Source organism: Schistocerca gregaria, chromosome 4 (genome assembly GCF_023897955.1).
Source record: "Schistocerca gregaria isolate iqSchGreg1 chromosome 4, iqSchGreg1.2, whole genome shotgun sequence".
Lineage (NCBI taxonomy): Eukaryota > Metazoa > Arthropoda > Insecta > Orthoptera > Acrididae > Schistocerca > Schistocerca gregaria.
The window spans coordinates 116,141,655-116,169,467 of record NC_064923.1 but is presented as its reverse complement, the minus strand read 5'-3'; the positions used below and the strand labels follow the sequence as shown (position 1 = coordinate 116,169,467).

At 46.1% G+C, this 27,813-nt stretch overlaps 1 protein-coding gene across 2 annotated transcripts in view; it reads left to right on the top strand.

Moving 5' to 3' along the window:
- Positions 1–27,813, top strand: part of LOC126268110 (epidermal growth factor receptor) — a 706,996-nt gene that overhangs the window by 276,250 nt on the left and 402,933 nt on the right. The gene's annotated exons all lie outside the window — the stretch shown is intronic.

The window sequence follows — 27,813 nt, the reverse complement described above, 5'->3', positions numbered from 1 at the left end:
AGCTCTTTGAACAATCGCTTCGTATGTAACTCTGCCTCCAGTGGCATTAAAGCAATATTACAAATTAATCAAACTCTTGAGACAGACTGAAATACTTCTCAATTAAATACACAGAGAAACAATTCCCTGACAATTACAAAAGAAATCAATGACAAAAATCAATACTTAATCTATTCGCCTAACAATCGTATCCCTCATGAGTTCAACTGCTATTATTATCAAAATTACCGTCTGCTGTTACGCACATACACAAACCCTTTTCTTTAAATTAATAAGCGCCCTGGGAATTATAAGAAATATCAACTCAATACCAAATCCTGTGTCGCTGCTGGCGAACACGGCAGTACGGCATCTCGGCGACGACCCCTCGCCCAACACACGTGCGCAACACAGCAGGCTTCCAAACTGCCACTACTTAGATGCCAGAGCTTGTGTATGCGCGCTGTAGCCAACGTTTAAATCATGAGAAAATGGTTCCAACGGCTCTGAGCACTATGGGACTTAACATCTGAGGTCATCAGTCCCCTAGAACTTAGAACTACTTAAACCTAACTAAATAAATTATGAATAATCCGCCTCGATTGCGAAAATTCCCGGTGTTTACCCAGGTTTCAACGTGGATAACCACGCCTTCTTCAGAACAAAATAAAAAACAGCTTGCCTAAATGGGCATAGTCAATTTCTAAAATGAACACCCACAACGGCAGGTCCCCATAAAATTTATTAATATTACACGGTACATCCGTACCAAGTCAATAACTCTACTTAACTGTGTGTGCTGCCTCGCCCCAGCCAACGTGCGATGGGTCACAGGCTCTCCTCTACTTGAGTGTAGTGACCGATCGCACGTTGGCTGGGGCGAGGCAGCACAAACAGTTAAGTAGTGTTATTGACTTGGTACGGATGTACCGCGTAATATTAATAAATTTTATGGGGACCTGCCGTTGTGGGTGTTCATTTTAGAAATTGACTATGCCCATTTAGGCAAGCTGTTTTTTATTTTGTTCTGAAGAAGGCGTGGTTATCCACGTTGAAACGTGGGTAAACACCGGGAATTTTCGCAATCGAGGCGGATTATTCATAATTTATTTAGATAATTACGATTGCTGACGCGCTGCGATGCTGAAAGTTCTTAAACCTAACTAACCTAAGGACATCTCACACATCCATGGCCGAGGCAGGATTCGAACCTGCGACCGTAGCGGTGGCGCGGTTCCAGGTAGAAGCGCCTAGAACCGCTCGGCCACCCCGGTCGGCTAAATACTATGAGAGTATTGCCAACTCTCACAGTCTTATCTTTGTGGGTTGGGGTATTGTCGTGGAGGAGCAATCACGAACCTGTCTCACGGTATTCGGGTCGGTTTCGACGCATTATCGCCAACAAACTATGGATAACTCAAAAAAGTTGATGCAGTGTCACTGCTCCACCGTGTCAGAAACGCACTGCTACATTCGTGTGCTGCAGCAGTGCTGCGCTTTGAGTTTCTTCACGGCTGGCTTTGCAGCTTCAAGGACCGTAACGCCGCAGCTTGCCACGAGATAGCATTGCAGTTTGTAATTTCACACAGGCAGTCGCACGGGCCTGGGACACGCTGCGTATAGTCGAGCAGAGGACAGGGGGAGGACTCCACTGCGGCGACTTGCGCGGGCCCGGGGTGGCCGTGGAGCGGAGGATCCGGTGGCGATGTGCGGCCTGGCCTCTTGCAGAGCGGCGGGCGTCGTGGTCCGTTATATTACGCCTCCCGCAGGCGACGCTGCGACAGCGGCGGCACATGTGGCGGACACGTGGGGACGCGGCGGCGCTGGTAAAAAGGTGCAGGGGGAGGGGCGCGGTAAACAGCCACTGAGTCAACGGCGCTCCGTAGCGCGCCTGCCGCCTGCGGTAAACAGGCCGGCCGGCGCTGTCGCAGGCACCGGGCAAGTCCGCTAACAAGGGAACCCCCCCATCACACGCCCATCGGATTTAGTTATAAGTTGGCACACGTGTTGTAGGTTAGGTTATGCTGTGAAATAATTGCTAAGAGAAAAAATGTGATACGCTGCGCCGTTACCAAGTTATTCAGCATCAAAGTTACCCAATCAGATCGTTGCGCGCAAAAAATTAAGCAGCGTGCCAGAGACAGTGTCACCAAACGTGTTTTCGTTTGGTTTCCTCAGACCGAACAAACGTACCTTTTGTTCACCTAACTGAAACCTATCACACCCAAAGAAGGCCCATATTAATTGACAACGAGCGTTTCTACAAGTAGTAACTCATGGACCCACAGATGCCTGCGTATTACCGTATTTCAGCGCGTGGAATTGCTTGCATTTTCGCCCCACGACCACGTCAGTGCTAATTAAATTGAGAAAGGCACAGTATATCAACTTTTTTCTTAACCATTATTTCTGAACACAACGTAACCTACAACACCCTAACAAGCTTTTAAGACTGTTTCTGACCATCCTACAAAACTAGTAATTTTGAAGTAGTGCCAATGATATGAGCACCCCTATTCCGAACCCGACTCCTATCGATACTGGACAAGTGACTACTTGAGCGAATATTTGTTGTGTCTGGATTCAGAGGAAGGAAACAAAAGGCTACTATCACATTTCTAGAGAAGTGACTATAATTTTCTCCTAGTCCTAACTGGCACGGCCTAACGAACGACGTCCTGAAGGAAAGGGCTTTTGGTCGTTCGTGTTACGTAGACGAAAGGAGGCGGTGGCGAGTGACGGAGACCATTGGTCTTCATCAAGCGGAGGAGCCTAAGTAACAGAGCACGGTGGGGTGCCATCCTGAGGCCCTGGCCTGCAGAAAGAGCTGATGTCTACTGGACGAAGAGGAATTCCTGGAATTCGTAAAAATAATCACATATCCATCAAAGAGTGCATTTTGGATTTGTGGCAGGAGAGACGTGCTACCTCTCCCACTGGATGATGGATAAACTGCTTCTTTCCGCATGTAAAGGAACGTTTCTGACAGGATACTGCCCATACCGTGATTACCTACATCGAATCCAGCAAAACGAGCAACCTAGGTGTGATTGTAGAGCCGTATCGCGCCCTACCGGACTGCCAGGTCCAGGGCGCTTCCACCTACGACGCAGTGCATCATAAACAGGTATTTGGAATCTCGAATGAAATAGCTCCATTCTTTTCACAGACAGCCAAAAGAGGGCATGCAGACGAATTAATGCGTGCCTAGCACACAGTTATCTGGTGTGTCCAGGTGGGGGGATGGGGCTGGGGAGATGGCTCGTTACCAGGATAGGAATGAAGGATAAAAGATGTAGTAAGCCGTCAGCTTCTCTACGTTTCGGGTCTGAAGTCGAGTCTGAAAGAGAGACTGGTCCTTCAGTAAGTCAGCTGCCATACAGCTGGTGATGCGGAAAATACTCCGGTACACCGTCGAATAGTTTCTGGATGCACGAGGCCCCTAAATCTTGTGTGAAAAAAGAAACTGCACGCACAATGCCTTAGCCACTGACACTACTTAAGGCTTGTCGCCTCCTCCATTTTTTCATGTAATATCACAAATATGTTTCTTTCCTTCCCATTGCTGTTCTTCTTTCTGTCTGCCCTCTCCCATTTTCTATTGTAATGAGTTCTTAGTTTTTTTTCCCCGTGTTGATCAACTAGGATCACGTAACAATTTCAGTTCCTCTCCTTTCTTTGTTATTGTTTCCTGTTTTTCCAGAACTGCCTCACTTTCTCCTTCTGTCCGTATTGTTCCGGATTTCTTATTTCTTCTGCTTTGAAAGTCTTCTATTGTATTGTATTGTATTGTATGTTAACCGGGGACGTAGAAACGACGGAGAGGCTCCGCCGCAGCCGCAGTGGTCCACAACCCCACGACGACTACCGCAGTCCACTTCACCCCTCCGCCGCCTCCACACCGAACCCAGGGTTATTGTGCGGTTCGGCCCCCGGTGGGCACCCCCAGGGAAGGTCTCACACCAGACGAGTGTAACCGCTAGGTTTGCGTGGTAGAATAATGGTGGTGTACGCGTACATGGAGCACTTGTTTGCGCAGCAATCGCCGACGTAGTGTAGCTGAGGCGGAATAAGGGGAACCAGCCCGTATTCGCCGAGGCTGATGGAAAACCGCCTAAAAACCATCCACAGACTGGCCGGTTCACCGGACCTCGACACAAATCCGCCGGGCGGATTCGTGCAGGGGACTGGCATGCCTTCCCACTCCGGAAAGCCGTGCTTTAGATCGCTCGGCTGACCGGGAGGGCACGCCATCTAAATTGGGTATTTTATTCTTAAAAAGAATTCTTTCTGTTAATTCCGATAATTTGGCGTTGTCTTTTGTAGTTCTTTCCTTATTTCTGCAGTCCGTGCTATTGTGAATTTCTTTTTCCAGAAATACAGGAATATTTATTTCGCTAGCCTATTTCCATTCATTCGGTAGGTCAAAAACAAAAATCTTCGCTTACCCATTACTTCTAATACTTTTGTAGAACTCCTCATTACTTTTAAGTTACCAGACATCTATAGTTTGTATTGCGCCCGTTATTTTTCTAGCAATGCACCTTTTAAGTACCTCCATTCTGTCCAGCTTATAGTTCATCGTTAGACGTTCACAGGCATATAAATATTCTGTAACCAGCAATAAATAAACCAACAGCTGTATTTTCATCTTCAATTCATTCAAGAGAAAACAGGTTTCGGCATCCCATTACGCCATCAGCCTCTATGGTAACATAGTCGCTGAGCTTGTACTACCGGACAAAATATCATGTAAAAGCGAGACAGTATGATTCACCAGCGTACGCAACAAGGCTATAAAGCTAAACGAGTGTATAGCGGAGTTGCATACGCTGGTGTGGATACTGAGTCGCTGTTACACGATATTTTGCCTGGCAGCATAATCTCAGCCACTATTTTACCATAGAGTCCCTAATGATGGCGTAATAAAATTCCGAAACCGGTTGCCTCTGGAATAAATACGGGATGAAAATACAGTTTTGGTTTGTTTATTGTTGGTTATATATACATATCAAATGCAGTCCTATCGTCCCTCCGAGCAAGGATGGCTGAAGTGAAAATATAAATATTCTGGTCGTACCAATGTTGTATAATGTTTTTCTTTTGTTTTTCTAGATATGGATTTATTAGTTATTACTATTACTTTATTATTGTTATTTCATTTGTGTAGTATTATGTTGAAGGTAGTTTTAATGTGTAGTCGCAATGGATAAAAATTAGTAACAGTTAGCTTATAGGAGAAAAAAGTGAACTGTTGTTGATGGGATCGTGAAGTGGAAACGCGGAGTGACAAGCAGAGCTAAAGCGAGGCCAGACAGACCTCACGTAGTGACGGACAGGGACTGCCCAGCATTGCGGAGGGCGGTGGTAAGAAATCGCGTGAAATCAGCGGAAGAAATCAATCGTGAGTTACAAAGCGCTACCCTCAGTCCATGTAGCACACTGTTCACGCGCAGGAAGTTGAAAAGAACGGTCAGTGCCAACGTTGAAGTACAGATGAGGTGGTGTTACTTTCTGCGCGTGTTTTCGTGGTTAGGCTTTCGTCCTCCAATAGGTGTCCAGTTACTTTTGAATAGATAGCGTACGCCGCTTGCCTTCAATGAAGATACAACCGATGCTTAAGCAAAAATGGAGTTTGTAGGTACGTGAGGTTAGACAGAAAAAGAAAACATGTTAGGAAGGGGTACTTCAGAGTGCACGACATAAAAACCCGGCCCGAGTGTCTGCCACCTGGATGACATCGCAGACATCTCGCTCAGCAAACTGGAGCCTGGATTGCTTTGGGTGGTGGCATGCCACAGTGGAGTGACGCTACTCATCTTGCGTTTATGAGTACTGACAACGCTCTCATTGTCGTGACAGAGTAAAGTGGATAAGACACTGGTCTCGTATCCGCGAGGACGGATCCGGTCAGTCACATCTATACAGGGTGAAAAGTATTTAAACCGACAATCTCTGGGAGGTTGTAGGGAACATCAAAACATTTTTCCCTAATGTCATTTTTTCCTATGAGGATTATTTAAACCGGTGGAGGCCGTATTACGCTCTTCAGTTGTTAGAGGACGTATTAGTATCTTCAGTTGTTAGAGGGCGTATTACGCTCTTCAGTTGTAGGCAACTGCTGTCCACCAGTGTAGTAGTGCATTGTCTCTGTTTACTAATGGAGCGAAACACCTGGAGTGAGTACACTGATATGGTTGGTGCGTACTACGTAGCACACACACCACAACGGACGAGCTGCACAGCTAGTTTATCAACAACAATATCCTAATCGCCGTATCCCGCATCATACGACCTTTGATGCTGTGTACCAACGTCTGCTTGAGGCCGGGTCATTTAGCAGATTACCTGGGCAGGGATGCCGTCGCGCGGTAAGAACGCTGGAATTTGAGGAAGCTGTCTTGCAGCATGTTGAGCTGGAGCCTTCAATCAGCATTCGTGCAATTGCACGTAACATGGGGCGAATCAGACGAATGTAAGAACAGTCCTTCGAGAGCAATTGTTTCGTCTATTGCGCTTACTGCGTGTCCACAACCTGGAACCAGAGCACAGTTTTCGCAGTGGTACCTGGAACAGTGTGAAATGCATCCTAAATTTCCATCCTCTGTGTTGTTTACCGATGAAGCAACTTTCGGGCGTGACGGAGTCTTCAACATGCACAATTCGCATGTTTGAAGTGAGGATAACCCACATGCCACAGTTACTAGCGCTCATCAAGTGCGGTTCTTCGTTAATGTGTGGATCGGTGTTGTTGGGGACTGTTTAATTGGGCCGTATCGGCTACCTAGGCCATTAAATGGCAGGCAATATTACAGTTCTCTCGCCAGAGCATTGCCAGATTTGTTGGAAGACGTCCCGCTTCCTACAAGAGAACGCATGTGGTTCCGACACGACGGGGCGCCGGCACATTTCAGACGTCGTGTGCGTCGATTCCTGGACCGACGGTTCAAATGGCTCTGAGCACTATGGGACTCAACTGCTGTGGTCATTAGTCCCCTAGAACTTAGAACTACTTAAACCTAACTAACCTAAGGACATCACACACATCCATGCCCGAGGCAGGATTCGAACCTGCGACCGTAGCAGTCGTACGGTTCCGGACTGCGCGCCTAGAACCGCGAGACCACCGCGGCCGGCTGGACCGACGGTTCCCAGAAGTGTGGACTGGCAGAGGTGGTCCTGTACCATGGCCTGCTCGATCCCCAGATATGTCCCCTCTGGACTTTCTTGTGTGAGAAGAAATGCGCGACCCTGTTTACGCAACTCCTATTGTATGAGAAGAGGATCTGGTTGCCCGCGTAGTAACAGCAGCAGGAACAATTCAGGATACTCCTGGGGTTTGCCCATGTTAGAGAGAACGTGATGTGGTGGAGAACTTTGCTTACTTGTCAATGAAAATTGAGTTGTGTTAATGTATTGTCTCTTGGTCATAAAAAAATGGAAAAGTGTTTGCTGGTTTAATTAATCTGCCGCCAGAGAAATCTTCCTCTACTGGTTTAAATACTCCCCATAGGAAAAAATGACATTAGGGAAAAATATTTGTTTTGATGTCCCCTACAACCTTCCATAGTTTCACAAGCTGCGACATCGACAAAAAACACAGTGACCCGTATAAGTAATAAGTTTCCTTTAATTTGCGTCTATGGCCACAATCTTTTCTGTTTAACAGATTACAGGTTTCGGTCTTTAATTACCATCATCAGATCTGTCTCATAAAAACAGAGTGCTGCAGTGCATTAGGACTTTAAGAACTTTCAGCATTGCAGCGCGTCAGCAATCGTAATTATTTAAATAAATTATGAATAATCCGCCTCGATTGCGAAAATTCCCGGTGTTTACCCAGGTTTCAACGTGGATAACCACGCCTTCTTCAGAACAAAATAAAAAACAGCTTGCCTAAATGGGCATAGTCAATTTCTAAAATGAACACCCACAACGGCAGGTCCCCATAGAATTTATTAACATTACACGGTACACCCGTACCAAGTCAATAACACTACTTAACTGTGTGTGCTGCCTCGCCCCAGCCAACGTGCGATGGGTCACAGGCTCTCCACTGCACTAAGGCCTCGCCGGCTGTTCCCCTGAGCGACTGTCGACAATCTCTGCAAGAGATAATTTTCGCAATCGAGGCGGATTATTCATAATTTATTCATTAGGACTTTGTTTTTATGAGACAGATCTGATGATGGTCATTAAAGACCGAAACCGGTAATCTGTTAAACAGAAAAGATTGTGACCATAGACGTAAATTAAAGGAAACTTCCCAGAGTTTGTCGGTTTAAATACTTTTCACCCTATATTTCCCGTGGTTTCACTAAATATCTTCAGTCAAATGGTGGGATGGGTCCTTTGAGAAGACGCGACTTACCTCCTACCCGAATACGAGCTTCCGCACCGTCTCTAATGACCTCCTTGTCGACGGGGAGTGGAATCCTAATTTTTCTTCCTTCCTTTCTTCTTTGTCAAGACTCCAGTGTCGCGAAAGCAGCATAGAGGCTTTGCGCCCTGGGCAGCGGAAGTGAGTGGTTGGCCAGCGTCCGTATACGTCACGGGGAAGCTCTGCAGTGAAGCGCGCAGCCTCGTCACGTCCCTAGCCTCGGGGCAGCCGGGGCGTCAGCGGGGCGCGTGGGTCGCCTGGACAGGAAGCCATCAGCAGTCCATCTCTCGCTGACGGGTCAAGTCGTTGCGCAGACGTACTTTTACGACCTCCATCTAAGCATTCAGCGGATACGGACTTTTTTTGCGAGTCACCGGTTGTAAACTGCAGAATGCCTCTACAGTGCTTATCAAACTCCAACCTAGACGGCCAATAAAAGTAGTTACAGATTTACTCGTATAAAGAAAATTAAAGTGCTAATAGCAACTTTTTGTACGCTTTTAATTTGGTTCTAATTGGCGGTATACTTCCACGCCGTACTCCATTTGGTGTATCACATCCATACTCTTCCCAAACTTCTTCCTCACTTTAATTATTATACTAATTACTCGATATTCACCTTCTTAAAACTCCGGTTTAGAAAGTATTTGCGTTCGTAATACTTTTTCAGTGAACATTATTTTTATTTTTTACGTACTATTCGTTATTCCGATCCACGAACGTTTCTATAAAAATAGATTACTCGTATACGCATTTAAAGACCACAAGAGACTCGACCTTTCGAAATCCTGTGGTTCAGAAAAATGTTGAAGGTTAAATGGGTAGATCGAATAGCGAGTGTAGACTCACTGAACGTAATTGAAAAAAAAATTACGGTATAACTTGATTAAAGCAAGGGTTCACTTGATAAAACACGTCCTGAGGTATCAAGGAATCGTCCACTTCTCTGGGGAAGAGCGATGACACTTATAGAGGGAGAGCAAATGTTGAGTACAGTAAACAGCTGCATCAAGCCGATCTTCGGACTAGACACAACAGCAGCAGCCGCAGCAACAACAACAAGAACAACAACAGCGCTATTAGAGCAACTGTATTTTTATGGCGAAGCAGTGCTTCTCTGTGACTCACCATGACCACTGTGTTTCTATTTCCAAAAAAAAAAAATCCCCGTTTTCTATATTATCAGACGTCGCTGAGACTTCTGGTTTACTGTTTCGATAGTGGACGCATTGCACAGCAGATTACTGCCCTTTGACATTATTTATAAAGGAGTTAATGTTATTAATTTATCACGTGTAATCAGTACACGCTATACTCCGTAGGAGTATAAAACTTTCTTCCTAGTTACCAACCTGTGACCGTGGATAAACTCCCCCCCCCCCCCCCTCCAGAGAAAAAATCCACCACCCTCCGGAGCTGCTAGCGTCTAGGCCGAATTCTGGAAGGTATGGAAAGAAGCAGGTGCCAAGCTGAAATTGAGAAGTCAATCCGTCAAAAGTTTGTAGGAAACTTCCTGGAAGAAGCAGGTCTCAGGTTCGAATCCCGTTCGACATTGTGGCAGTACAGGATACAAATGTACTTAAGGTTAATAAAACGAGTGGTTTTAAGGTATATGGAGCCTTGAGCGTGTTTCTGCTGTGTCGTCCTCACCGGAACGGTAAGTTCGAGAAGAGGTATGAAGTTCTACCTTCGTAAAGCGGAGTGCTTGGAAATGTCTGCGCTCACCTGCGTGTAGCCACGATGGCTGCGAGTGAGGCAGTGAAATGCGATAAAAAAAGCGAAAGGCACAGATATGTCGTACGCAGGCGCTCGTTATGAGCTACGAGTGCCGTGGACGTCTTGAGGGAAAGAAAAGGTTCAAGTGGCTCTGAGTACTATGGGACTTAACTGCTGAGGGGTCAGTCCCCTAGCCCTCCTGCCGGGGGTCTTGAGAAAGACCTTGCGATATATCATACTGTTAATCAGAAATTGGAAATAAGAACGTTTGTATAAGTTTCTTTTCCAGGTCAAAAGGAAAGAGCATTTTATGTTTTAGTACAACATGGGCAGACACATATGATTTCTTATGTCCTCAGCGTAATCTAGATCTTTTGATGATGAAGGTAAATTGTCTAATTAGGATTAAAGATGACAGGAATTCCCGAAATTTCGGGCTAATCAGGTTGAAATGGTTCAAATGGCTCTGAGCACCATGCGACTTAACTTCTGAGGTCATCAGTCCGCTAGAACTTAGAACTACTTAAACCTAACTAACATAAGGACATCACACACATCCATGCCCGAGGCAGGATTCGAACCTGCGACCGTAGCGGTGGCTCGGTTCCAGACTGCAGCGCCTAGAACCGCATGGCCACCCCGGACGGCCAGATTGAAATGAACAACCATGAAAGCTTTGGTTTTTCATGCATTGAGCTCATTTTGGTATTGCACAGAGGTCAGTACCAACATTCTCGATATGTGTCCCCAAATCGATTTGTTTTCGACTTACGTGTAGCCGGAGGTCATTAACATACACGTGGATTTACAGTTTACAGATAATACGTTAGTGATTCACACACAGTACGGTCAGCGTCGGACCTGACTGTAAAGCTACTGACGTGTGCGTTGTGGCCAGTGATCGGTACGTAGAGTGGAGGCGGTAGGAAGAAGTGGTGCAGGCCGCAGCGAGCAGCGACGGCGCGGCTGGACGCCGGATGGCCACCGGCAGGGGTCCACGGAGCAGTGGCTGGCGCCGGGGCCGCGGATGCGGGCGCCTGCGTGCCGAGGCCGCTCTTGTGTAAACAATAGGCGGCTCGTATTCGTTAATGCTCGTTCAGCTTCCACTGGTTGGCGGTCTTTTAGCGCAACGACGAAGTATTTTCCACTTCGGCGAAAGCACTGCAGAAAGGTACCGTCTGCTGTCTTGTCTACTTTTGCCATCGGCACTAGTTGCGTTAGCGATGTAGTGGTTGGTAATTATCAACGGTGCACACGAAGGGGGGACGACACCAGCGACCGACCAAATGGTGTAAATTGCCCTGAGGATGACCCCATCGCGGGTTGAAACCGGTTGGCGGCAAAATAAATAATGCGATTGTGACTGTCATTTTGAATAATTGACACTATTTATTTGCTTGAATTTCGAGATATCTGCACAGCAAGCTTATGTTTCGGCTTGCAATGCAATTTTCAGGTGCACATTTGGATGCAGCTGATAATCACATGACGTTCAGGGGACAACTGTGGACTGTCTGTTATGAAATACACTCCTGGAAATTGAAATAAGAACACCGTGAATTCATTGTCCCAGGAAGAGGAAACTTTATTGACACATTCCTGGGGTCAGATACATCACATGATCACATTGACAGAACCACAGGCACATAGACACAGCCAACAGAGCATGCACAATGTCGGCACTAGTACAGTGTATATCCACCTTTCGCAGCAATGCAGGCTGCTATTCTCCCATGGAGACGATCGTAGAGATGCTGGATGTAGTCCTGTGGAACGGCTTGCCATGCCATTTCCACCTGGCGCCTCAGTTGGGCCAGCGTTCGTGCTGGACGTGCAGACCGCGTGAGACGACGCTTCATCCAGTCCCAAACATGCTCAATGGGGGACGGATCCGGAGATCTTGCTGGCCAGGGTAGTTGACTTACACCTTCTAGAGCACGTTGTGTGGCACGGGATACATGCGGACGTGCATTGTCCTGTTGGAACAGCAAGTTCCCTTGCCGGTCTAGGAATGGTAGAACGATGGGTTCCATGACGGTTTCGATGTACCGTGCACTATTCAGTGTCCCCTCGACCATCACCAGAGGTGTACGGCCAGTGTAGGAGATCGATCCCCACACCATGATGCCGGGTGTTGGCCCTGTGTGCCTCGGTCGTATGCAGTCCTGGTTGTGGCGCTCACCTGCACGTCGCCAAACACGAATACGACCATCATTGGCACCAAGGCAGAAGCGACTCTCATCGCTGAAGACGACACGTCTCCATTCGTCCCTCCATTCACGCCTATCGCGACACCACTGGAGGCGGGCTGCACGATGTTGGGGCGTGAGCGGAAGACGGCCTAACGGTGTGCGGGACCGTAGCCCAGCTTCATGGAGACGGTTGCGAATGGTCCTCGCCGATACCCCAGGAGCAACAGTGTCCCTAATTTGCTGGGAAGTGGCGGTGCGGTCCCCTACGGCACTGTGTAGGATCCTACGGTCTTGGCGTGCATCCGTGCGTCGCTGCGGTCCGGTCCCAGGTCGACGGGCACGTGCACCTTCTGCCGACCACTGGCGACAACATCGATGTACTGTGGAGACCTCACGCCCCACGTGTTGAGCAATTCGGCGGTACGTCCACCCGGCCTCCCGCATGCCCACTATACGCCCTCGCTCAAAGTCCGTCAACTGCACATACGGTTAACGTCCACGCTGTCGCGGCATGCTACCAGTGTTAAAGACTGCGATGGAGCTCCGTATGCCACGGCAAACTGGCTGACACTGACGTCGGCGGTGCACAAATGCTGCGCAGCTAGCGCCATTCGACGGCCAACACCGCGTTTCCTGGTGAGTCCGCTGTGCCGTGCGTGTGATCGTTGCTTGTACAGCCCTCTCGCAGTGTCCGGAGCAAGTGTGGTGGGTCTGACACACCGGTGTCAATGTGTTCTTTTTTCCATTTCCAGGAGTGTAATATTCTTATAAGCACGTAATTTTTATAATGTGAAACTTTTCTTGTCAACAGTTTTACACCTATTTGCAGTTGGGTTCCTTAGACGCTGTATGTTTACAGATTTTCCATCTAACCACGCAGCTGTGAAAGAGGTGTCAATTATCATGAAAAATTTCATATTGTAAAAACTACCTGATTATAGTAATATTATTTCGTAACAGACACCTCACAACTGCCCCCCTGGATGCCATATGTTGGTCAACTCCATGCGTGAACTCCATTTAAATGTGTACTTGAAAATTGCATCGCAAGCCTAGGCAAACCTCTTGTGCAGGAATATCCAAATACAAACAAATAACGATTACGTTGCAGTTACCGTTTCACTCAGCACTAACATCCTATTATTAACAAAAGTACTAGTACATGAAATATCAAACGAAATTTGTTACTGTATGGAGAATTTCTTGGTAGTGAGGTACAGCGTTAGTCATCGACAGAAATAGAAGTAACTTCAGACATGCCCTAAGAGAGTGTGTAGGGGCCCTTGCTGCTCGTGTTATGTAGCCGACATCTTGCAGACCCTATTAACAGTCCAGCGTAGTGTGCCCTGGTATGAAACTTCCTAGCAGATTAAAACTGTGTGCCGGACCGAGACTCCAGCTCGAGACCTTTGCCTTTCAATACCAACAGTATCCTGAGAATTTTCACGGATGATGCACTTATCTATACTGAATTACTGTTTGAAAAAAGGTGCCCAAATATTCAGTCAGATATTGATAAGATTTAAAAGTGGTGCAGAGTTTGGCAACTTGCATTAAAATTAAGAAATGTAAAATTTTGCACTTCAGAAAACGAAGGACCCTAATATATTTTGACTATAGTATTAGTGAGTCACAATTGGGATATGCGAACTCGTAAAAAAGATCTTGGTGCAACAATTTGTATGGATATGAACTGGAACGATCGCATAGCCTTAGTTGCAGGTAAAACAGATGACAGACTTTGGTTCACTGGTAGAATACTAAGGAAACATAATCAGTCTACAGAGGAGATGCATCTTAAACTAGAGCTCATGTGCATGATATCCTGACCAGATAGGACTAACAGGTGTTTTTGAACGGAGACAAAGAAAGGTGGCGCGAATGGTTCCAGGATTTTTGGCCAATGGAAGCGCGTCATGGAGATGCTGAAGGAACTGAACAGGCAGACTCTTGAAGATACGTCCAAACTATCCAGAGAAAGCCTACTTGGGAACTTTCAAGGAAAGTGCTTATATGAATTTCATTCAGAAAGCCCATTTTATTGCATCTAACACGTGCTACGCGCCTATCGTTCTGAAGTATCATCTTTATGACTGTGCACTTTACAAGGAAAGGGTTCCTATCGATCGAAATAGTTCAAGAAAATAAGTCTAACAATGCTCTCTTTCTATTCGTGTATTTCTTCCATTTTTAATTTTAATAGTATCTTGAATAACGTACCTGTCTTTTATGTCGCAGATGAGGCTGTGAACGCAACATTAGAAAACGTTTACCTTTTGGATGTCGCAGCTTTTGTTACTTTTTGTGCTTGAAAAGAAAAATTGGAGGCACATCCCTCTATTGCAAGATACCATTGCTTACTTTTTAAATAAAGAAAGGGTACCTAGCATAAACTTAGGAAATGTGATGAATCTCGCAGTAGCTAGTAAGACTTACATCTACTGTCGTTCTGATGTTATCACCAGCTTGGGGGCAGGGTTTTATCAAAATGGTACGAAATTAGGTGAAACTCAGCAATGCATGTGGCTTTGGTACTTCCATACTAATACTAACTTTCGTACATGGTGGGCAGCAGCACTGTTCCTATAAACTGATAAGGACGTAGGCAATCCACAGCTGGTGCCCTTGATTGATTTTTACTATGCGCTTCTCAGATGTAAGATATTGTTGGATAGAGAAGGAACAGATCAAATTTAGTTGGAAATTAACACTCTTACACTTACTGTTAAATGGTATGTACTGTCACCATGATTCTCCATGCAATTTTCGTACCGGGGACCAAGTTTCTTTGAACCTTCTGTACAGATTTCCGTCGTCTGTTGTTACCAACCGACATGTTGAACACTTTCCGTTCTTGTGATCATTAGAAGAAACTAATTTTTTGATGTGTAATAAGAAGTTCATTAATGATCCTGACAGAACCTGCAGCATTTATATTTCAGTAGTTTGTTTGGTTAGAATCAATTTAGTGACTATAACGTCTTTTATGAAAAATGAAAATAATCGTGAGTAATTAGTATTAAATATCGCCAAAAATTTATCCTGAAATTAAGATGAAAGTGAAGAAACCTTCTAGTCAGACTAGAAATTCATCTGTCCGGGCTACGATAACCAATCCAACATGGATTTTTTTGTCAGTTTCAGTTTCTTTCACTGCACTGTCATGTGGAAGCCACTTTAAACTCCGGGTCTCCGTAAAATAAGACAGCTTTTCCTTTTTTATTAACAGAAATTATAGTCATTGGATAAAATCTCAGACCTGTGAGTTAGATTTCCGAAACTTTCTCTCCCGGAGCTCGGAAGCGCGTGGACGTATACTGGCGTCATTCAAGACAATGCTAGTGATGTTCCTGGTACCATAAAATCGGCAGGGATTACCTTTCTGGCCCCAGAGCACATTTGGTGGTGATTCTTCTGGCATAGATTGCGTTCCTTTAACCATTTCTTTTTTTTAGGATTTCTTGAATTCGAATGATGCAATTAGATGGATTATTGTTTAGACTCCACGAGACATTTATCATTTATTACTAGTCACAGTATCGGAAAAGACAGTGCCTCCGACTATTCTTATTGGCTACAGCGTAGCAAGTTTTCCATATGTGAGCTTAACAAGCACTAAATACTGATAAAATGCCGTGTCCCGTTATAAATTCTCTGGGCGAGGTTTATTTAATTGGTCTCTGGGAATACCCAGTCTCAGCGTTGTGGCTCCACTTGCTGTAGCCTTTCAGAGATAACGTTATTTATCCCTTATCCGAGGCCGTGGAGGTCAGTGCTGCGGCTATGTGTCAGTGATTATAAGAAGTGAAGCAGTCCAAGAGGCTGTAATTATACGCAGCGACTCATTCCTCGAGACATTTTAATAAACAACTTAGTTCAAAGTCTTGAGTGTACGTGGTTATGAGAAACTTCCACGTCTGCCACACATGAATCAAATTAAAACAAGAGTAGTTAAGACGAAACACGTCCAACTATGAGGCGCAGAGATGCTGTAGTTGTTTTATAGAGCACCTGTCTTCTGCCCGGTCCTGCTTGGTATGACACTGCAATGGCATGACACTGAACTGGGAAACGAGGAGTTATGCGGAAGGCGGGATTTTGTAGAAACAAAATTGAATTAGCAATCGTATAAGAACGGCAACAAGAGCTTCTGGCCGCAGAAAAATGATAAGCGAGTCTGCCTGATTGCTTACCGAGCGAGATGGCGCAGCGTTCAGGGAGATCTGCAGTGCACATGCCTGATGGGCTATCCGGTTTTGGGTTCTCCGTGATCGCAGTAAATCTCTCAAGGCAAATTTCGGGTTGCTTCCTTTGAAAAAGGGCATGTTCAGTTTCGTCCGTCATCTCGAGCTTGTCCACTATGCACCGTCTGTAATGACCACATCGTCCATGGGATCTTAAGCTCCTTTTACTGCGCCACTTCATTTGCTTCATATTTTAAGAACGTATCCTACGTCTGAGTGTGTATGTGCCACATCTCAGAAATCATAGTTCTGCTTTGGATTCAGCCCTCTCTCCCGTCCTATTATTTTTAAATTAATTTTATTCGAGGTGTTCTTGAATTAAAGCTGAAAACCTTTCAAACGTGGTTAGGGGAGGGGGGTGGGAGTTGTCAAAGTTAAATGAACTGAAATGAAGAAATACTTGTAAGAACAGAATGGGAAATAAAAGTTATGGAAATGATAAGAATGATGAAAATGTCTTGGTTGGGACATATACTTCCGGAAAAGAATCATCGAAGGAAATATAGGAGGAAAGGGAGGGAGGGGAAAAGAACTTGTGCTCCCAGATGACTTTAAAACAAGGGCAGATTAAAGGAGGCCGAGACAAAAGTAAATGGAGGGCGTCCAGTCGATAAGACAGATACACCAAAGGAAAAAACTCTGAAAGGTGCATGAGTCACCAAACTGAGAACATTACCCCGTGACCGGAAACTTACGACGCTGTAGACCAACGGAAAAGTGCTTACTGGTAGTTCGTCTGAGGAAACGGGAGTTAATAATTAAATATTAATAAATTACTTGAAATCGTTACTTTTTATTTTGCACCATCACCTTGAAAGATGTCCCCTGCGAGCTGATACGCCGATGTCAACGTTTCTGCCATTTCTGAAATGCATTCTAGAACTCTTTCAAATCTTCATCCCTTAAGCTTCCACTAAAGTATGCGACTTTGACAAAGGGCAGAACGTTGTTTCCCAGAGTCCGGGGACGAGCATCTGGGAAGTGTAGAAGCTGGTCGTGTGATCGTGCGCTAGTGTCACGTGCGTCTAATGAAACTGTTTCGGGAACAGTGAAAGCACGGACAGACAAGGCGTTGGCTGCGCGTCCCTAATCTCAGAACGTGAGGGTGAGAGGCGCGCCCGCCCTGTAAAGCAGGGTTGGAGGCGACCTGTGGACAGGGTAAGAAGAGCCGCTGCAGCCGCGACTGTTTCGGATCACACCGTCCGGCACACATTCTTGAGCGCGGGACTCCGCAACAGACAGTCCCTACGTGTTGCCATGTTGAACCGGCGACATCGCCAGTAACTACTGCAGTGGACACAGGCTGATCGACAGAGGATTCCGGATCAATGAAAACGTCTCGCCTTGTCGGATGAACACGTTTCTCCTTACGCCAGAGCGATGGGTCCTGTCCGGATACGCCGTCATCAAGACGAGCGGATGATCGATTTACGTACCGCGTCTCAGACGCCGGTGACTGGCGACAGCATTGTGCTATGGAGGGTATTCACCTGGGCTTCCGCGGGACCTGTAGTAGTAATAAAATGCACGTCAACATTACTGCCAATCACCTACATCTACATCTACATACATACTCCGCAATCCACCATACGGTGCGTGACGAAGGGTACCTCGTACCACAACTAGCATCTTCTCTCCCTGTTCCACTCCCAAACAGAACGAGGGAAAAATGACTGCCTATATGCCTGTGTACGAGCCCTAATCTCTCTTATTTTTGTGGTCTTTCAACGAAATGTAAGTTGGCGGCAGTAAAATTGTACTGTAGTCAGCTTCAAATGCTGGTTCTCTAAATTTCCTCAGTAGCGCTTCACGAAAAGAACGCCTCCTTTCCTCTAGAGACTCCCACCCGAGTTCCTGAAGCATTTTCGTAACACTCGCGTGATGATCAAACCTACCAGTAACAAATCTAGCAGCCCGCCTCTGAATTGCTTCTATGTCCTCCCTCAATTCGACCTGATAGGGATCCCAAACGCTCTAGCAGTACTCTAGAATAGGTCGTATTTACAATTGAACCACATCTTCTCAAAATTCTACCAATGAACCGAAGACGACTATCCGCCTTCCCCACAACTGCCATTACATGCCTGTCCCACTTCATATCGCTCTTCAGTGTTACTCCCAAATATTTAATCGACGTGACTGTGTCAAGCGCTACACTACTAATGGATTATTCAAACATTACGGGATTCTTTTTCCTATTCATCTGCATTAATCTACATTTATCTATATTTAGAGTTAGCTGCCCTTCTTTACAGCAATCACAAATCCTGTCTAAGTCATCTTGTATCCTCCTACAGTCACTCTACAACGACACCTTCCCATATACCACAGCATCATCAGCAAACAGCAGCACATTGCTATCCGTCCTATCCAAAAGATCATTTATGTAGATAGAAAACAACAGCAGACCTACCACACTTCCCTGGGGCACTCCAGATGATACCCTCACCTCCGATGAACAATCACCATCGAGGACAACGTACTGGGTTCTATTACTTAAGAAGTACCTGCATCGCTTCACGTTTATTGTCCTCTGCAACGACAATGGCATCTTCCAGCAAGACAATTCACTGTTCACAAGGTGAGAATAGTGTTTGAAGAAGCGTGATAGTCAACTATGGTTCATGTCTTTGTGATGAAAGTCACCTGACGTGAACCGACGCTAAACGTCTGGGACGCTACCAGGCGCCAGTTCCGCGCTCCTATTCGTAATTTACAGGAACTGCATGACATGTGCGTAGATAGCTGTGCCGGAAACTCGCAACGTCGAATCCATGCGACGCAGAATTGCCGCTGTATTGCGTTCCAGAGGCGATCGTACACTCAATGAAACAGATGGTCTCATGATGCTTTAGGTCGTCAGTATATGTATCGTAAGCTTTGAACAAACGGTGTATCGGCCGTATCACTTGGTAAGTTTTCAGTGTAACCGTGTGACTTTTTTGCGAACCGCTCTTGGAACGTAAGGAAGCGTACCTGTCTGGCAAAGGATAAGCACTAGACGAGTACGACCAGAATTGGTGGCTTGGCGAAGACGCGTTCTGCGGCGTGCAGAGTTTTGGCGGCGAGGTCCGCGGTGGGCGGCGTTCCCAGAGCGGCGCAGCCAGCCGGGATGCGTGGGCGGCGGGCCCCGCGCGACGGCGTGGCCTTCAGGTGGCCTCGGCGGGCCGCAACCGCGGCTTTCTGTGCTCTCGCCTGGCTGGCGGCAGCGCGCGCTCCTCAGCGTCAATACCTCGACCGCCGCCACCACAAGTGCTGGTTGCAACTGCGCGCTGACGTCGACCTGTGCTTGTGCAGCGGCGCGCCACATCACTATACTCAATGGACACAGCGGTTTTATAGTGCAACTTTATTCTGTCTTTTTTACGAACTTAATTTTTGTGTATTACTACACTACTGGCCATTAAATTTGCTACACCAAGAAGAAACGCAGATGATAAACGGGTATTCATTGAACAAATATATTATAAAGGAACTGACTCGTGATCACATTTTCACGCAATTTGGGTGCATAGATCCTGAGAAATCAGCACCCAGAACAACCACCTCTGGCCGTAATAACGGCCTTGATACGCCTGGCCATTGAGTCAAACAGAGCTTGGGTGGCGTGTACAGGTACAGCTGCCCATGCAGCTTCAACACAGTACCACAGTTCATCAAGAGTAGTGACTGGCGTATCGTGACGAGCCAGTTGCTCGGCCACCATTGACCAGACGTTTTCAGTTGGTGAGAGATCTGGAGAATCTGTTGCCCAGGGCAGCAAGCGAACATTTTCTGTATCCAGAAAAGCCCGTACAGGAGCTGCAACAGGCAGTCGTGCATTATCCTGCTGGAATTTTACTGCCGCCAACTTATATTTCGCGGAAAGACCAAGAAGATAAGATAAGAGAGATTAGGGCTCGTACATATAGGCAGTCATTTTTCCCTCTTTCTGTTTGGGAGTGGAACCGGGAGAGAAGATGCTAGTTGTGGTTCGAGGTACCCTCCGCCACGCACCGTATAGTGGATTGCCGATAATGTATGTAGATGTAGATGAAATGTAGGGCTTCGCAGGGATCTAATGGAGGGTAGAGCTACGCGTCGCAACACATCTGAAATGTGTTCAAAGTTCCGTCAATGCGAACAAGAGGTGACTGAGACATGTAACCAATGGCACTCCATACCATCGCTGTCCCCGCGATGTCGCCAAACACGGATGCGACTATCATGATGCTGTAAAGAGAACCTGGATTCATCCGAAAAAATGGCGTTTTGCCATTCGTGCACCCAGGTTCGTCATTGAGTACTTCATAGCAGGCGCTCCTGTCTGTGATGCAGCGACAAGGGAAACAGCAGCAACGGTCTCCGAGGTGATAGTCCATGCTGCTACAAATGTCGTCTAACTGTTCGTGCAGATAGTTGTTGTCTTGCAAATGTCCCCATCTGTTGCCTCGGGGATCGATACGTAGCTGCACGATCCGTTACAGCCATGCGGATAAGATGCCTGTCATCTCGACTGCTAGTGGTACGAGGCCGTTGGGATCCAGCACGGCGTTCCGTATTACCCACATGAACTCATACATTCCACATTCTGCTAACAGTCATTGAATCTCGACCAACGCGAGCAGCAATGTCGCGATACCATAAACCGCAATCGCGACAGGCTAAAATCCGACCTTTGTCAAAGTCGGAAACCTGATGATACGCATTTCTTCTCCTTACACGAGGCATCACAACAACGTTTCACCAGGCAACGCCGGTCAACTGCTGTTTGTGTATGAGAAAACGGTTGGAAACTTTCCTCGTGTCAGCACGTTGTAGGTGTCGCCACCGGCGTCAGCCTTGTTTGAATACTCTTAAAAGCTAATCATTTGCATATGAGAGCATCTTGTTTCTGTCGGTTAAATTTCGCGTCTGTAGCACGTCATCTTCGTGGTATAGCAATTTTAAATGCCAGTAGTGCAGCATTACAACTGTATGAACTTATTAATCTATTTCAAATTAAAAAATACTTAAAACACAAACTACCTCTGAAAATCAAGAATATGGGCGATGTTTTCAATATCTGTCATGTCCTCTTTTAGCAGCGATCAAATCTTTAATTCTCCTCGGTATACTCGTAATGCATTTCGTGGATATATTCTCCAGTTCAGGTGTCCTTTGCCATCCCTCACACGTTTTTCCAGCAGCCGTGATGTAGTTTGTGGTTTTTCTCCCCTTGCAATATCCCTCTTCAGTCCTTGACAGACATTTTCAATTGGATTCAAAATTTCATTATTTTTTATTCCATCTCTTCCGAAATTGACTCTGCATCACGACTTTTACCTCGATTTACTTCGGAACACTGTTGCATTGTGACTTAAATCCTTCCACAGGACTTACTTTCGAGTAGCTACCGATTAGTATGCTGAAGTTCGTCCAAATCGACAGGTCGTAGGGTTTCCACTCTTCCCATACGAATAGTAAAATAAAATGAGAAACACAGTCCTCTTCTAAGCTGTAATACGACGTAAAACCAGACAAGCATTGAAGTGGAGCAGCTACGTTAATGCAGAGAATATTTAAAATTCTGCACTATGGATCGGGGAAACGGCGCACGACGATGAAGAATGGCGCCGGAGGAGAAATGTGACGGTGAGTGATGGAGGCCGAGACCTCCTCTTGTCGGTTTCGTCACTCACTGGAGGCAAAGAGTGATGTCACCAGCTCACGGGGCTAACGACGTACAATTACGGTCAAGTATCGTTTATTACGGATGCTATAATCCCCAACTTCTTGGAGTACCGCATGTTACATCGCAAGATCCATTCAGATCACACTCTCACGCTGGCGACGTATCGGAGTTTTATTTTTTTTATTTTAGTTCCTTCGTTTTGTGACTGGTTTTACGTGATCTGCCACGATTCCCTATCTTGCTTCAGCCTCTTCTACTTGGAATAGTGCCTGACCCAACACCCCAGTGAGGGATTACCCGCGAATGTTTTGCCAATGGAGATCTCATCATGACTCGTTTTCAGTTAGAAGCCTCAAATTCTGTGTACATACATTATCTTTCTTAATTAGCGGTTTCACCGCCTTCTGCATGTTCATACCACTGGTCATTACTGATTCTTCGGCCTTTAGCAAGAGGCTGTCATGAAACTGCCCACTCCTCTGTAATCTTTGACGAGGCCTTTGGCAGAACGAGGGTGTCTCCTTGTATGGGAAGCTTTTGGCTTCCATATTGATTTTTATTGAAAAGTGGCCGAGATCGAACGCTGGACCAAGACTTTTGGATTGTGTCTAAGACGCGACTTCTTAACCACGATGTACCTTATCTCTTTATTGCGACCTTATTTCCCAAAAGTGTGAGAATTCATGTGCCAAACATGAAATTCACTTTAAAAATCTTATTATGCATAAATGTCCTAAACGGTTTACATAATTTCAATGCGAGCCCTCTAACATGGTGGGTGTAACGATCTCATCAAACACGTATGGTTAGTCTTCTACTTTATTTTCACTGACATCACTCGGAAGTATTATTTCACATTTCGCCCGATAGTAAACGTTATGGGAATGGATAGAACATCGGCACACAGTACGTAAGGGTAACAGAAGGTAATGAAATTAAATCAGGCTATGCCGAGGGAATTAGATTAGAAAATAAGACACTAAAAGTAGTAGATGAATTCTGCTACTCGGGCGGCAAAAAACTGACGATTGCCGGAGTAGAGAGGATATCAAATACAGACAGACAATAGTGAGGAAAGCATTTCTGAAAAAAAAAAGAAAATTGCTAATACCGATCATAAATGTAAATACTCGAAAGTCCTGCCTGAAGGTATTTGTCTGGACAGTAGACTTGTACGGAAGTGAAAGTAAAGAATATAAGTTTTTTTAATGTGATGTTGCAGAAAAATGCTGAAAATTAGAGAAGTATCGGGTGATCAAAAAGTCAGTAAATTTGAAAACTTAATACACCACGGAATAATGTAGATAGAGAGGTAAAAATTGACAAACATGCTTGGAATGATATGCGGTTTTATTAGAACCAAAAAAGAAAGTATTGCTAGACGCGTGAAAGATCTCTTGCGCGCATAGTTTGTTGATGATCGTGTGTTCAGCCGCCACTTTCGTCATGCTTGGCCTCCCAGGTCCCCAGACCTCAGTCCGTGCCATTATTGGCTTTGGTGTTCCCTGAAGTCGTAAGTGTATCGTGATCGATAGAAATCTCTAGGGATGCTGAAAGACAACATCCGACGCCAATGTCTCACCATAACTCTGGACATGGTTTACAGTGCTGTTCACAACAATATTCCTCGACTACAGCTGTTGTTGAGGAATGATGGTGGACATATTGAGCATTTCCTGTAAAGAACATCATCTTTGCTTTGTCTTATTTTGTTATGCTAATTATTGCTATTCTGATCAGATGAAGCGCCATCTGTCGGACATTTTTTGAACTTTTGTAATTTTTTTTTGTTCTAATGAAACCCCATGTCATTCCAAGCATGTGTGTCAATTTGTACCTCTCTATCTACATTATTCCGTGATTTATTCAGTTTTCAAATTTATACTGACTTTTTGAACACCCGGTAGATTGAATAACTAATGAAATTTCACTGAATCGAACTGGGGAAATATAAATTTATAGCACAACTGGGCTAAAAGAAGGTGTCGGTTGGTAGAACACATTCTAGGACTTCAAGGAATTATGAATTTTGTAATGAGGAGAGTGTGGGAGGTAAAAACTGTAGAGGAAGGGCGTTGCTTGAATACAGTAACGGTGGTCAAATGGATGCAGGCTGCAGTCGTTATGCCGAGATAAAGTGGCTTGCACGGTACAGACCAGCGTGAAGAACCTATGGACTGAAGTCCACAACAGTAAACGTTCTTGAAATTTTGTCTACTCGGTACATCGAAATGCACGAAAGCATTCTAAAGTGCACGGTTTTGAAGCCAGAAGCGCACATCTTGACGTCTCGAAAAACCTCGAAGATCTGCGCAGCTCAGCTGCTCACCTGCTGTGTACGGGGACTGTATTCAGTGTAGGACGGGCAGCACACAACGCTGCCTCACTTTAATTAAGCCCTTATCTGCAGACGCCGTAGAATTGGACCGGCAGGAGCGGCGCCCGCTTACATAACGTGACTCGCGACCCCGGCCCTCTTAATAAAGCTCTTCTATCAGACGCTTTGGCGAGGCACTGGACGTCCATTACGCGGGTAGTTTTTCAACGTCCTGCCGCGCCATTAATAACGAAGACCGACGCTCTCGGCATTGCTTCATAGACAGCTCTGTGGCTGTCACCGGAAATGTCAGCGCAGGGATGGCGGCTGGCTGGATCCGGATTCGGTTCGTCCGCTGACGTTGGCGGAGCGTGGATCAGCGTGCCTGCTGACTCTTTTGCACCGATTGAGGTTCAATTTTTTGACGGAATGGGAATAGAGACTTCTTCAACGGTGCCAGGTACCTAGGTAGAGTGATGTTGGGAGTGTACTCTACTATCGAGGATACACAACAAATGTCCTGTGATTTGTGTAAGTCACCACACACGTGCCCGCCCGGTTAGCCGTGTGGACTAACGTACGGCTTTCCGGATTGGGAAGGAGCGCCTGGTCACCGGCACGAATCCGCCCGGCGGGATGGTTTTTAGGTAGTTTTGCATCAGCCTCGGCGAATGCTGGCTGGTTCCCCTTATTCCGCCTCAGCTACACTATGTCGGCGATTGCTGCGCAAACAATTCTCCACTTACGTGTACACCACCATAAGGAGCGCCTGGTCACCGGCACGAATCCACCCGGCGGGATGGTTTTTAGGTGGTTTTCCATCCGCCTCGGCGAATGCTGGCTGGTTCCCCTTATTCCGCCTCAGCTACACTATGTCGGCGATTGCTGCGCAAACAAGTTCTCCACGTACGCGTACACCACCATTACTCTACCACGCAAACATAGGGGTTACACTCGTCTGGTGTGAGTCGTTCTCTGGGGTGGGGAGGGGAGGGGGTCCATCGGGGGCCGAACCGCACAATAATCCTGAAAGAGTGGTTCGGTGTGGGAAGTCGGAGGGGTGAAGTGCACTGCGGTAGTCGTCGTGGGGTTGTGGACCACTGCGGCGAGGACGGAGCCTCTCCGTCGTTTCTAGGTCCCCGGTTAACGTACAGTACAATACAATACACCAGACACATAGCGCAGTGGCTACTAGTTTGGTTTGGAACTAATGGCGAAGTTGATGCATGTTGTGTGTTACTTATACAGGGTGAACAGTAATAGAACCGTCAAACTGCAGGGACGGAGTCGTGACTGTAAATGGAGGAAAAGAGGTCCTACGAACATGTATTCGGAAATGAAGGTCGTGTGTGTAATGACAACAGATCGTTCCGGAAGACAGTTCTGAGTTGCATCGCATCCACGTCACAACAGGTGTTGAAAGCGACCTCCAAGTGATGCAATGCACGCGTTCACACGTCGCATCGTGGGCGGCCACACTTCGGCTTATACCGTGCTGGCTGGGCACTTGCCTGGAGCCTGTACTGAGCTGCCTTCTCCAAATCAGCCGTACGTACACTTCGCTGCCATCCTGCACATTCGATTGTCTGAAAGGACTGACCATCACACAGATATCCAAGACGATTTTGACATGTTGTGTGATGTGGTCGGTGTCTATGAGGGTACTTGTTTTGGTGTAGTCGTGCTGCCTGTCGACCGTTTCCATCCTCTTAACCTTACAAAACACCATCTCAGCTTGTTCTCGATATGAATACCGGACGAGTCTGCTGCTTACAGTACTCTGCGTCAATCACACAGTCTGCAATACCCGAGGAACACACCGCAAGTGGTCAGAAGAACTTACATTCGTCAGCGCCATCTAACGTGACAACGATGCATTTCCAGTCACATGCTCGTAGGACCTTTTTTCCTCCATTTCCAGCTATGAATCCGACCGTGCAGTTTGACGGTTTTATTAATGTTTACCCTGTATATTGGACAAATTAAAACAGCACATACATCGAGTTTGGCTGTTGTAGGTACATACGAAAGGTGATAGTAGAGGACAATGAAAGGAGCAAATAATCCCAATAAACATAGGTCCGGACACTAATGGTTTCTCCATGCACTTGAGGACGAAATCATTGCACATGGCCACCGTTCATGCGAAAGCAGGCTTCAACACGTCTCCTCGTAGATACCTGTACCCGATCAAAAACCGCAGGCGTGTTCCGAATGCATTGACAACCATCCACATTACGTTCCCCGACACCATCCACAGCTCTGAAATACACCGAAGGTTTTCAACGTCCCTACACAAAAAATACAAGAGGTATAGGTCGGAGAACGTGGGAGACTATGATAATGGCGAGCCACGAGCGGAACACTTGTTGTCGTAACGCTATTTAACAGTACTTAGATATGCTGAGTGATGATAAACCTTGGCAGTTCATGACTTTGTAATTTACGCTTCGCTTGCGGTGTTTTTGTACAAACGTAACCTCAGATATTAAGGGTGTTATATCACTGGCATGACTGCTTTTGTGAGTATGTCGTATTGGACAAACCATTAGTATCCAAATATATGCTTACGATGATTATTTGCGAGTTTTATTGTCCTCTACTAGCACTTTTCGTTTTGTACCTATAATAATCAGACACTCCGTGTAAGGAAAGAAACTACGCGGCAAGAAGTTAGAGCTGATGGCAGTCCAACAGAAAAGAAACAAATGTGGTAACAACTGTTATGAAAACTTACAAAGGATGGACAGTCAAATACTTCTCACGGTAGATTATAAAACGTATGGAATGAGAACTATCGGAATGCCTAGGAAGACACTAGAAATTACTACCTTGATGACGCTTCATAAGATTCCAGCCGCTAGAGACGATTAGCATTCCTCTCATATGCTGCCATGCTTCCACTTCGACTTCCCAAAATAATTCCGTACAGGCTCTACGACTGTTTATCACGCACAACTAAAACAGAATCCATTATCAGAGGTCTGAACGATGCGAGTCCCCGCACGTCTATCTCTCTTTCCCGCCGCTTATCCCTTTGTACGAGGCCCGCCACTCCATGCTTTTGCAAATTTCTTTTTGTTTCAACTTTGTGGCAGGGTGGCCTTCCTGTCACCATATTCGTCCGCTAACCTCAGACAATTCGTGTGCACCAGATGTCTGTGACTCGTGTAAACTTTATTTGCGTATTGTACTATATGAGGTGGAGGCGCTGACTGCCGCCCAGCATTTGCCTAAACGAGTGTAGAAAACTGCCTGAAAACCACCGTCAGGTTTGCCTGTTGATGGGAGCAAACGGTCGTCAAACCGTTGCGTTTATCACATCCGGATCT